Raw genomic sequence first — 9442 nt, 5'->3', positions numbered from 1 at the left:
TTTTAAGGGAGCTGCTACACTCTCCCTATCTACAGGAAACAGAGTTTAAAAAAAATGTGTGGCAGACTGCTGGATTTTCAGGGTCGGAGGGACGAGCAGGCGATGCCCATTTCTCCAGGTGAAGAAGCCGGGCTGTCTTAGATGACACGTCCTGGTGCTGGGAGCCCGGGCGAAGCTGCCGGTCTTGGGAGGGGATAAACTGCCTGTAAATGAGAAGAGAGGAGCGCACCAGAGTGCTATGGAGGGCAGCAAGTTTGTTGCTCTGACTTTTACAAGCCTTCAAGGGTAAGATTTAACGCTCTCCTTCCGCCTGATCGTTTCCTCTGTCAGGTCTGTTTTCGTTGTTTTGTGTTTTGTTTTTTTTTTTTTGGGGGGGGGGAACTTGCAGCTTTTTTGTTTTATTATTTTAATTTTTAAAAAGTATCTTTTTTTTTTTTTTCTTTTTCTTTTTTAATCCCCAAACCCGAGAGCTTTCCAAAGCTTAATCAAAGTGCTCGGGGTCGAGCTTTTTCAGGGTGGAGGAAGCTGAGCTGTGCAGGGTTCCCAGCAGCAGCAGCCGGCCGGGGAAACCTGCTGTTATTGCTGGCGTTGTTTGGGAGGGAGCAGCCTGCCTTTCTGCGAGGGAAACTCTTCCCTGCCTCAGCTGCTGTGAGGTAATTTGAGAGTGGCAACTAACTTAGCCCAAGGGAGCCGAATGCAAATTTTTTACTTGCCACCCCGGTGTCAGTTTAAGGGGTGTTTTAATGAAGACAGATGGAAGATGTTGGATCGTGGCTTTGCTACGTGGCAGGTAACAACAGACTGAGTACAGCTGTTTCCCAGCAATTACAGCTAATTGCATTGGCAGATTTGAGTGTAGGGGGTAGGAGCGCAGAGTTTCATGGGTTTCTGTGTGTGTAGCTTGGAACGGCACAAAAAAAATAGCTGGAGGACTAGCACACCTCATCTAGGATCCCTCTCCAGGTATTTTAAAAGTTGGGAGGTTTCAGGGATACTTTCAAAAGTCCTTACACCAAGCTGGTAGCTTTCCCCCAGAGTAGCTCCTCCTATTGTAAACCCTGGAGTCAAGAGTGACCATTTTTAGCTTCCTGAACTTGTTAAAGGTTGATTTCATGCAAGTACTATTTCAGCCCTGAAACAGAGTTATTCTGGAACTAAACCCACACATTTCAGTTGTCTGTCCTGCAGCTCTCTTCCTCTCTTCTACTTGCAAAGCAGGGAGTGGTGCAACACGTGCTACTACTCCCTGTGTAGTTCTTATGATGTCCAGCCACAAGTGGATGTGAAGAGGGATGGAGAAATACAAACGGTAATGCTTTGCAATGTTAAAAGATTATGAGTACTAATTATTTCTAATAGCTGAAATGTTTGTGTTTGTTTCCAGCAGTGGAAAGAAAATGCATCATACTCTTTGGAATAAAAAATTGAGCAATTTGACTGAAATAGTTAATGCACCAGGAGTTTAAAGGGAGTCAGTTGCAAACATGCCTTTACATGGCACAGTTACAAGGTCAGTTCATGGCACGTGTGCCAGGCATTGCTCTGGCCAGAGCATTATCAAACTTTGCACCAACTATGACAAACTCTGTGATACCTGGGAGTGAATGTGTGTCTCCTGTTTTAGCACCTGACATGTGCACCCCCTTAGCAGGGATGCAACTAAGGCATGGAGAAAACAGAGACTTTGAGGACCTAATGTATTTTAAACCCTTAATGTTTTCCCACTTGTGCTTCCAAATCCAGCTTAAAATTATTTGTGTTTACAATCTGGAGACTTGGATTTGGTTCATCTTGTGGTATGTAACAGCATTGCTCCAAGAACACTGGGCAGTGCAGGCAGTCTTGCAGCTTGTCTGTCAAAATGGCCAGTGTTTGGGATCTGCTTTCTCATATACTAAGCTATGGCTTGGATATTTAGTACAGCAGCATGGAAAAATAAACACATAAATAAATAAATAAATAAATAGAGTTCTAAGACCTGTGGATATTTGTGGCTGTTGCATCAGCTGAATAGAGATTTAAAATAAAAACAAACAAACAAAACCACAACAAAAACAAAAAACCCCCACAAAAAACCCCACAAAAAACCACAACAAACCCCAAACATTTCTAAATCTTCATCATGTGTAAAAACTGACCTGACATAGAGAGTTGGTGACTGAAGGCATGGAATGCTCTCTGAATTTTTACCTGGACAGGGCTATGTAAGCTTTTTAGATTGCATACATACTGCACTATGTTTGGTGGCAAAACTGACTGGAGAAATCTTGTTCTTCTGCCTGATTCCCTTTGATTCTGTTTCTTGTATCACAGCACAATTCACTGCCCTCTCAGATCTGCTATAACCACTGCTTGGGCAGGAATTCAGTTTGGTCTGTACTGAGTAACACCCCATGATCTGGATTAAAATAACCCTTCCAAAAATGATTATATTTAATATGGATCATTTCACAGAGTCTGGGAACCAGGTGATGTGAGTAGAAGCACCAAGTATTTCCCAACCCGTATTTATCATTGAATCAGATGTATCGTGTAGCTACGTCTGAAGAAGCAGAACCAAGACATTAGCCATGTTTCCCATTGGCAACATCTGTTCTCTAGTCATCTGAGGTGTGCCATGTCTTTTCTCATTTTTCTACCCATCGTTGCAGTAGTGGGAAGTGCCTCCCTCCACCTCCAGTTTGCAGCACGTCCATTAGAGAGCCATGATTTTGGATTAGGCTGCAGACTTTGCCAATTCCATGTGCTGTGGCTCATTGCAACCTGTCACTCACACTGGACGAGCTTTGCATTTGTGTTCTCAAGTCAAATCTGGTGCTTGTCTTTTTGTTAAGTAAGGCTGAGTTTGGTTTGCAAGCAAGCATCCCTTCCCTGTTTAAGATCTGACAAAGTATCTTCTCACTGTGGACATTTAAAGTGCTCAGAGACCATGATTAAACCTTCAGTAGCCATAAAGCAAGTGGATTGTCTTTGCAGAAGTGTAAGCCATAGCTAGACAATTTTTAGAGCACTGTAAGTACAAAAGCCTTCTGTAGTGAGAAGGGATAGTTTATTTGTAGCTTATACTTCCAAATGCCCATCACTGAGGAACTGGAAAATTGAGTTTTAAATAATTTTTGCTATAGGCTCTTGAAAACTTGGGAAGCAAACAGTGTTCTGTTAAAGCAAAGGATTTAGACCCACATGGTTACTGAATACTGTAAGCCCTGGTTGATTACTAACAGTGCAGGGTACCTGGAGTGAACATAAAAGTAAAAAAGGAAAGGGGAAAAAAAAAAAAAAAGGAAAAATGTGGAAAACGTAACAGCAAAAAAAGCCCTGAAAGGCTGATGCAGACTATGGAGAACAATTTGAGGAGAATTAAGCAGTGCTTCACTTTGCATCTGAAAATACCTGGTGCTAGGGAAAATGAAGAAAAAAAGGAAATTGCCATGTTTTTCTGTCTATAGACAGAAATGTATTTAATGTATTTTATGGGTTTTCAATTAACTCACGAACAGGAGGCTGTCAAAGTGTGTTACCAAAATTTAAGAAGCAGTTCATGTCACATGAAAACTAAACTTGACAGGCACAAGTTTTTTCCAGAAAGCACAAAAGGAAATAAAAACTATGGCAGTGTATGTGAGTGGTAAGAGGCTGAAGACCTATTTTTGCCATTTTGGAAGGATTTAAAACAGAGAGAGATACACAAAGAAAGGTGACTAGGGATTTGAATGTTTATTAAAGGTAGAATATGAGGAAAAATAGAAGGGGGGTAGGGGGGAGATTGATGATAGATGCAGTTGCAAAGATCTTGGACCCTGCGGGTAGGATTGAAAATTCAAAATACCCCAAGAAAAAGACCTGGGACTGAAATGCAGAGCCAAGGTCAGTCAGGAGACCGCATCTGGCTGTGTAAGTTGTGATAGCTAACACAAAGAGGAGCACCATGGAAAGGGACAACTCTACCCATCATTTGCTTAGGTTTGTTTTCATCCTTAGAGCCGAGGGTCAATGAATGATCAGACTGAAAACAGACACCTGGAAGAGTGGAGATGTACTGGTGCAAACTGGGCTGTGAGCAGGCAGGCACACAGGGAAGCCAGTGTGAGAGTGGCTTGTGAGGTAAAGCAATATAAGGATTAGAGAGTGAGTAACAAAGTAGTAAATAAAGTTATTTGCATTATTATGAAAATAAAGGGTTCACCTCAGTGTAATAGGGGTGTGTCAAACCCTTAATGCTGTCTTGTGTGTGCCCATTGAATTCCAACAGGTTCTCAAATGACATTGTGGTTTGGACAAGCCAGGAACTGAGTTTAGCATAAAAGATCAGGTCAGCTTGGAAAGGTTTTATAACTCCTGGGCTTCAACTTTGTATGCAGCTATGCTAAATCTGTGTCATGACAGCACCAGAGAGGTATTAAGTACAAATGGATATGGTAAAGTTATCACCCACATCTGCCCTACAAGACAGGATTTTATGAGAGTGGTGAGCCTGCAAGGGCATTTGTGCTGGCTGTGAGAGTGACTTAAATCTGCTGCTGAGTGAAAATGTCCAGGGAGTGCAGTCCCCATAAAATGCACTGAGAAGCTGAAGGAACTGAGAAAAAGAATCCAGGAATCACAGAATCTTAGAGGTTGGAAGTGACCTCAAAAGATCATCTAGTCCAACCCCCCCTGCCAGAGCAGGGTCACCCAGAGTACATCACACAGGAACGTGTCCAGGTGGGTTTGAATGTCTCCAGAGAAGGAGACTCCACAACTTCTCTGGGCAGCCTGTTCCAGTGCTCTGTCTGGTGCATGCTCTCTGTGCCAAAACAGTGCATCGTTGCAGTCTTGTTGTTGTACTGCGGTCACTCCAGAAACCGGTGATTAAAGAATCACAGTAATTAACAAAAGCCATGTGTCACAGCTGAAGGAAATTTCAGGTTTTTGCTTGTGAAATGTGGATCCTAACTCCATTGTTTATTTCATGTTATTACTGCTTATAAACCACCCTCTCTTTTCTGCTCCCCCAGAAATATAAACATCCTTTTTTCCCCCTCATCTGAAATGATATGCCTTCTCAACTGAATCCACAGCTGGGAGAAGTTTGGTAGTTGTGGATAGTCTTTCTAAAACATTTGGCCAGTACAGCAGAATCCAGAGTTTGGAAGTATAGCCATATGGTCATTACAACCAGCCAAACTTTTGCATCCTTGTACTGTCAGTGGACAGTGATTATCAGACCTGTGGCTCCTGGTGCTCTTGGAAATCTGAGGTTTTTACCTCTAAGACTGTGGGCAGTGTGTTTTGCTCTTCCCACCACTTTTTTTGTTAGGTCTTTTAGGAGTGTTTTATACACCAGTTAAGGGAAGAAAGCAGGGCTGAGAAAGCTTCAGGTTGTGACGTTAAATATTGTAACTTTAGGTGGTTTAAGCTCCACAGACAGAGGAATTTTTGGGGAGAGGTGCTGCCTAGGGATTTTTTTCTGGAGAGTAAAACCAGCTGGATCTACAAGACCACACAGAAGCAAGATCTCTTTCAAGCACAGTGGGCAGAGGTGCTCCTGAACGCTGCAGTGTGTGCTGCTCTGTGCTCAGGGTGTACACCCCTTAGCTGGCTGGCTGGAGTTTGCCTGCTGCTGTTTGCCTTATCTCAGGCTCATTCAATTGCAGATGCTAAATATAGGTCTGCTTCTGCATCTGGAATACAGATCTGTGTAGAAATGCTCAACCTATGCAATGACTGTAGAGTTTTCCTTATCTACCTTTATTTTCTGAAAAGACACAAAGACTGAGCTTGGATAGGGCAAGGTCCAGTACTGATGGATCAGGATTGCATTTGGACCCTTGCATAGGCTGTATTCACACTTGTATGTTTCCAAAATATGGTGTATTATCTGCTGTGCTTGTCTCCTTAAACAGCCTTGCTCTGCACACATAGTGTGGGACAAAAGTAAAAAACTTCATCCATCTCCTAGAAACCTTGTTCTAGTTCTATCACAATTCCCTCAAACCTCTCAGCTTGGATCCACTGGCCAGTTAAGCAACAGGTGCAGAGTTCCTGTTGATTAAGGGTCCTGTCAGCCAGTTGTGCCCAGCAGTGCCATGCACAGAGATCTGCTGAGAGCAACAAAAGTTTTATTACTGATAGGTTTGATATGACTGTGTTTAATGCTCATTTCCTCTGTTGAATAGGATATATTCAGCATCTTAAAGAGAAACCTTTGAGGAGACCTCATAGTGGCCTTCCAGTACCTCAATGGGCTACAGGAAGATGGAGAGGGACTTTTTACCCGGGTGTGTAGTGATAGAACAAGGGATAATGGTTTTAAGCTGGAAGAGATGGAAGATGGAAGATTTAGGTTAGACGTTAGGAAGAAATTCTTTAGTGTGAGGGTTGTGAGACATTAGAACAGGTTGCCCAGGGAGGTTGTGGATGCCCCTTCCCTGTAAGTGTTCTAGGGTAGGTTGGATTTGGCTCAGAGAAAAATGGTCTAGTAGAATCTGTCCCTGCCATGCAGGGAGATTGAACTAGATTATCTTCAAGGTCCCTTCCAACCCAAGCCACTCCATGATTTTATGATTAAATGCATTTCTGGTGCCTGGCTTTAGGCTTCTGCGCCAGGAAATTTGCAGACAGAAGAGTTTTACTGAGAGGCATACAGGCTAGTCCATCCCAAACTCAGAGGGTGACAAGCAGATGGACAACAGTGTGAGCCAGCACATGTTGAGCACAAGGCAAATGTGCAGGAAAACAGTTTCCTGATGCTTCCTCTTCTTCAGTGAGGCTGGTCTTGCTCTGAGTAGTCACACAGTTCCTCTGTACCTTAAGTACAACCCCTTTTAGTATATTTCTCCTTTTCATGTGTGACAAAGGTGTTAGGAATGTCCTTTTCAGTCTCTCTTCCACTGGCCCCTTCTTTGTGCCGTGTCAGGAGAGAAACAGATAAAAATGCCTAAGGTAAGGTAGCCCACACTGACGCAGTGCAGCTGGCAAACCTGAAATGGTTTTGCATTTTAAAAACTTCCTGTGTGATAATCTATAGCTGTTGGCCATGGTGCTTGGGAGTTGGGTTCTCCCGTTTTATGGACACAGAATTACATGTATGTTGCTCATCATGTTCAGCTGCAGAACTAGAAACCCCCATAGTGAATTACCTCCTCTTTTCTCTTGCAGAAGTTCCATGGAGTTGGACTAAAATAAAGTTTTGGGATGTCTCTATTTGGATTAAAATTTGGAAAGAAGAAATTGAAAGGTGAGTGCCATCTGGTAATGCCATTGTCACGGGCAACAACCTAAGGAATGTAAACACAGCACATGTGCAAGCCCTTGAGAGCATGCTTGGGAGCATGTCTTACACTCAGAGTGGGTGGAGGAAGGCACACTTCCGTTCCCTTTCCTGCATTTCTACTGCCTTGAGGGAATGCTGTGGACTATGTGCCAGTGAATAGAAGGACATCTGTGAGAGAAGGGTCTGCAAAGTTCCTTCTCTGTTACGGCAGATGACTGGCCTGGGGGAAGCTGGGTTTTGGTGTCTTTTCTAAAAGGATCTTCTGTGGGAGTAGGAAGAGGAGCAGTAAATAGTGCCCTCACTCAAGTGTTTTATAAAATATGCCAAAAGCAAGTCAGTATGAAGTTCTGATGCAGACTTTTAATGATGAAATATGTTAACAGCAATGTCCGGATGTTCCCTTCAGTGAGAGGTAGGAAGAAGAGCAAAGTACAGAGGTGCACCTGAGAGCAGCCCAGAAGCTGCTGAGAGGAACACTAACCCTGGAGGAGAAAACAGAGCCTACCCAACTCCCACCCTGTGAGCTCCACATGGCACCCTAATCAACGGGTGTAGAGATAAGAAGCAGCCATTGTCTGCAGCATGATCCTCACCAGCCTTTGCAGCAGAAATCCCCACAGAGATAAGTGCTTGCAAGAAGCCCAGCTGAAGGCCTACTAGGGTACCCTTAAAGTGGACCACTTCCTAAAGTGCATCTTCATCAGGATCAGGGCTTGGAGCAGGAGCTGCTGTACTAAGTTTCCTGTTTTATCCCTTCACCTCCAGACCCAGGGTGCAATCTCTGGTGAGGGATCCATGTCCAGAGACACTGTGAAGACAGAAAGTCTCTAGCCTTGCCTTTCCAGGGTGTACCTCCCCATATTAGAACACAGAGATTAGTGGGATACTTGTATTTTGACATGAAATTATTTTTTCCCAACCTCTCTGAGCTCAGAAGACAAACAGAAATAGGGAACAGGGAGAGCTCACCTACATAAATAGCCTTGTCCCAAGCTTGTGCTTCCAGTTGAAGACAAGAGCAGTTATTGCTGCAGCTTCATGTCCATAAGCCCAGCCCAGGGGCAATGTGAGAGGAAGAGGAAGAATATTAATTGATCCAGGGCTTTTGGAAACATGCACTAGGTTTTTCTTGTTGCTCAGGACAGCCTGCTCTCCAGGGCAGCTGTTTTTTGGCAGCTGGACTCTGGGCAGAGCTTGGCAGGAGTAGCAGCTCCCTATGGAGACACAGCCCAAGACCAGCTCCACAGACATAAAGCTCAGCTGTTTTCTGGGACTCCCACTCAAATCTGATAGGAAATGTCTTACTACAACAGGCCTTCGAGTATGAAAAATGTATTTATTTTACATAATTTCCCATGGGGGAAATAACTGTGATTTTAAAAACTTCTCAGAGTTTGTTTCAGAGCTGTATTTATTTTTATGATTTTTACATCACTTCCTATCACTGTGTATCACTGTTATTAACAGCATGAACAATTGCATCAAGCTGTGGCATTACCAGCATGTCTAGGAGATACTGTTTTCTAGTAAAGGAAATTACATGTGCCAGCCAGTCACTGTCAGACTAGTTTTGAAAATAAAAACAAATTACTATTTCATCTGTTTTATTTGGCATGCTGATATTGGTAAAAAACAAACCCAGGATACAAAGATAAAAAATTCTAAACAAAATTTGAAAAAAAAATAAATAAATCGCATAATTAAAGTTTTCCAAAATTAAGAAGATACATGTTTTTACTGCTAGGATGCTTGAAAAATGCATGTTCTCATTCTGAAGTGAACTGAAAACAAGCATGAAAAGATGCAGATGCTTCTCGAGAAATAACGTGTTGCGTTTCTGAGCGAGTGGGTCCCCAGCCCTTGCCCAGAGCCAAGGCAGGTGGGTGAGACATTGCTGGGAGGAGCAGTTGAAACACAAACCAGAACTGACATTATTTCCGGAGATGGGGAAAGGGAGAGATGAGGCAGCCTCTGTCCCTTTCCAGAACAACCCAGAAGGAACTATTTTATGGTTTAAGGTTATCTAGCATTTCTTCCAGGCCTGTGTCCCAAGAGTGCTGTTTGGCCATGATTGTTGTACATGCTGGGTAAAGCTGAGGCATCCTTCTTGAAACCTGTTTTCCTGTTTTCTCTCTCCTTATGGTGATAACGCCAAATCCTGCTTTTAGAAAAGGGCAAGACCTAATA

Source organism: Chaetura pelagica, unplaced genomic scaffold (assembly GCF_000747805.2).
Source record: "Chaetura pelagica isolate M959 unplaced genomic scaffold, ChaPel_1.0 scaffold758, whole genome shotgun sequence".
Lineage (NCBI taxonomy): Eukaryota > Metazoa > Chordata > Aves > Apodiformes > Apodidae > Chaetura > Chaetura pelagica.
The sequence above is the reverse complement of the archived record's forward strand: the minus strand, read 5'-3'. Positions refer to the sequence as shown.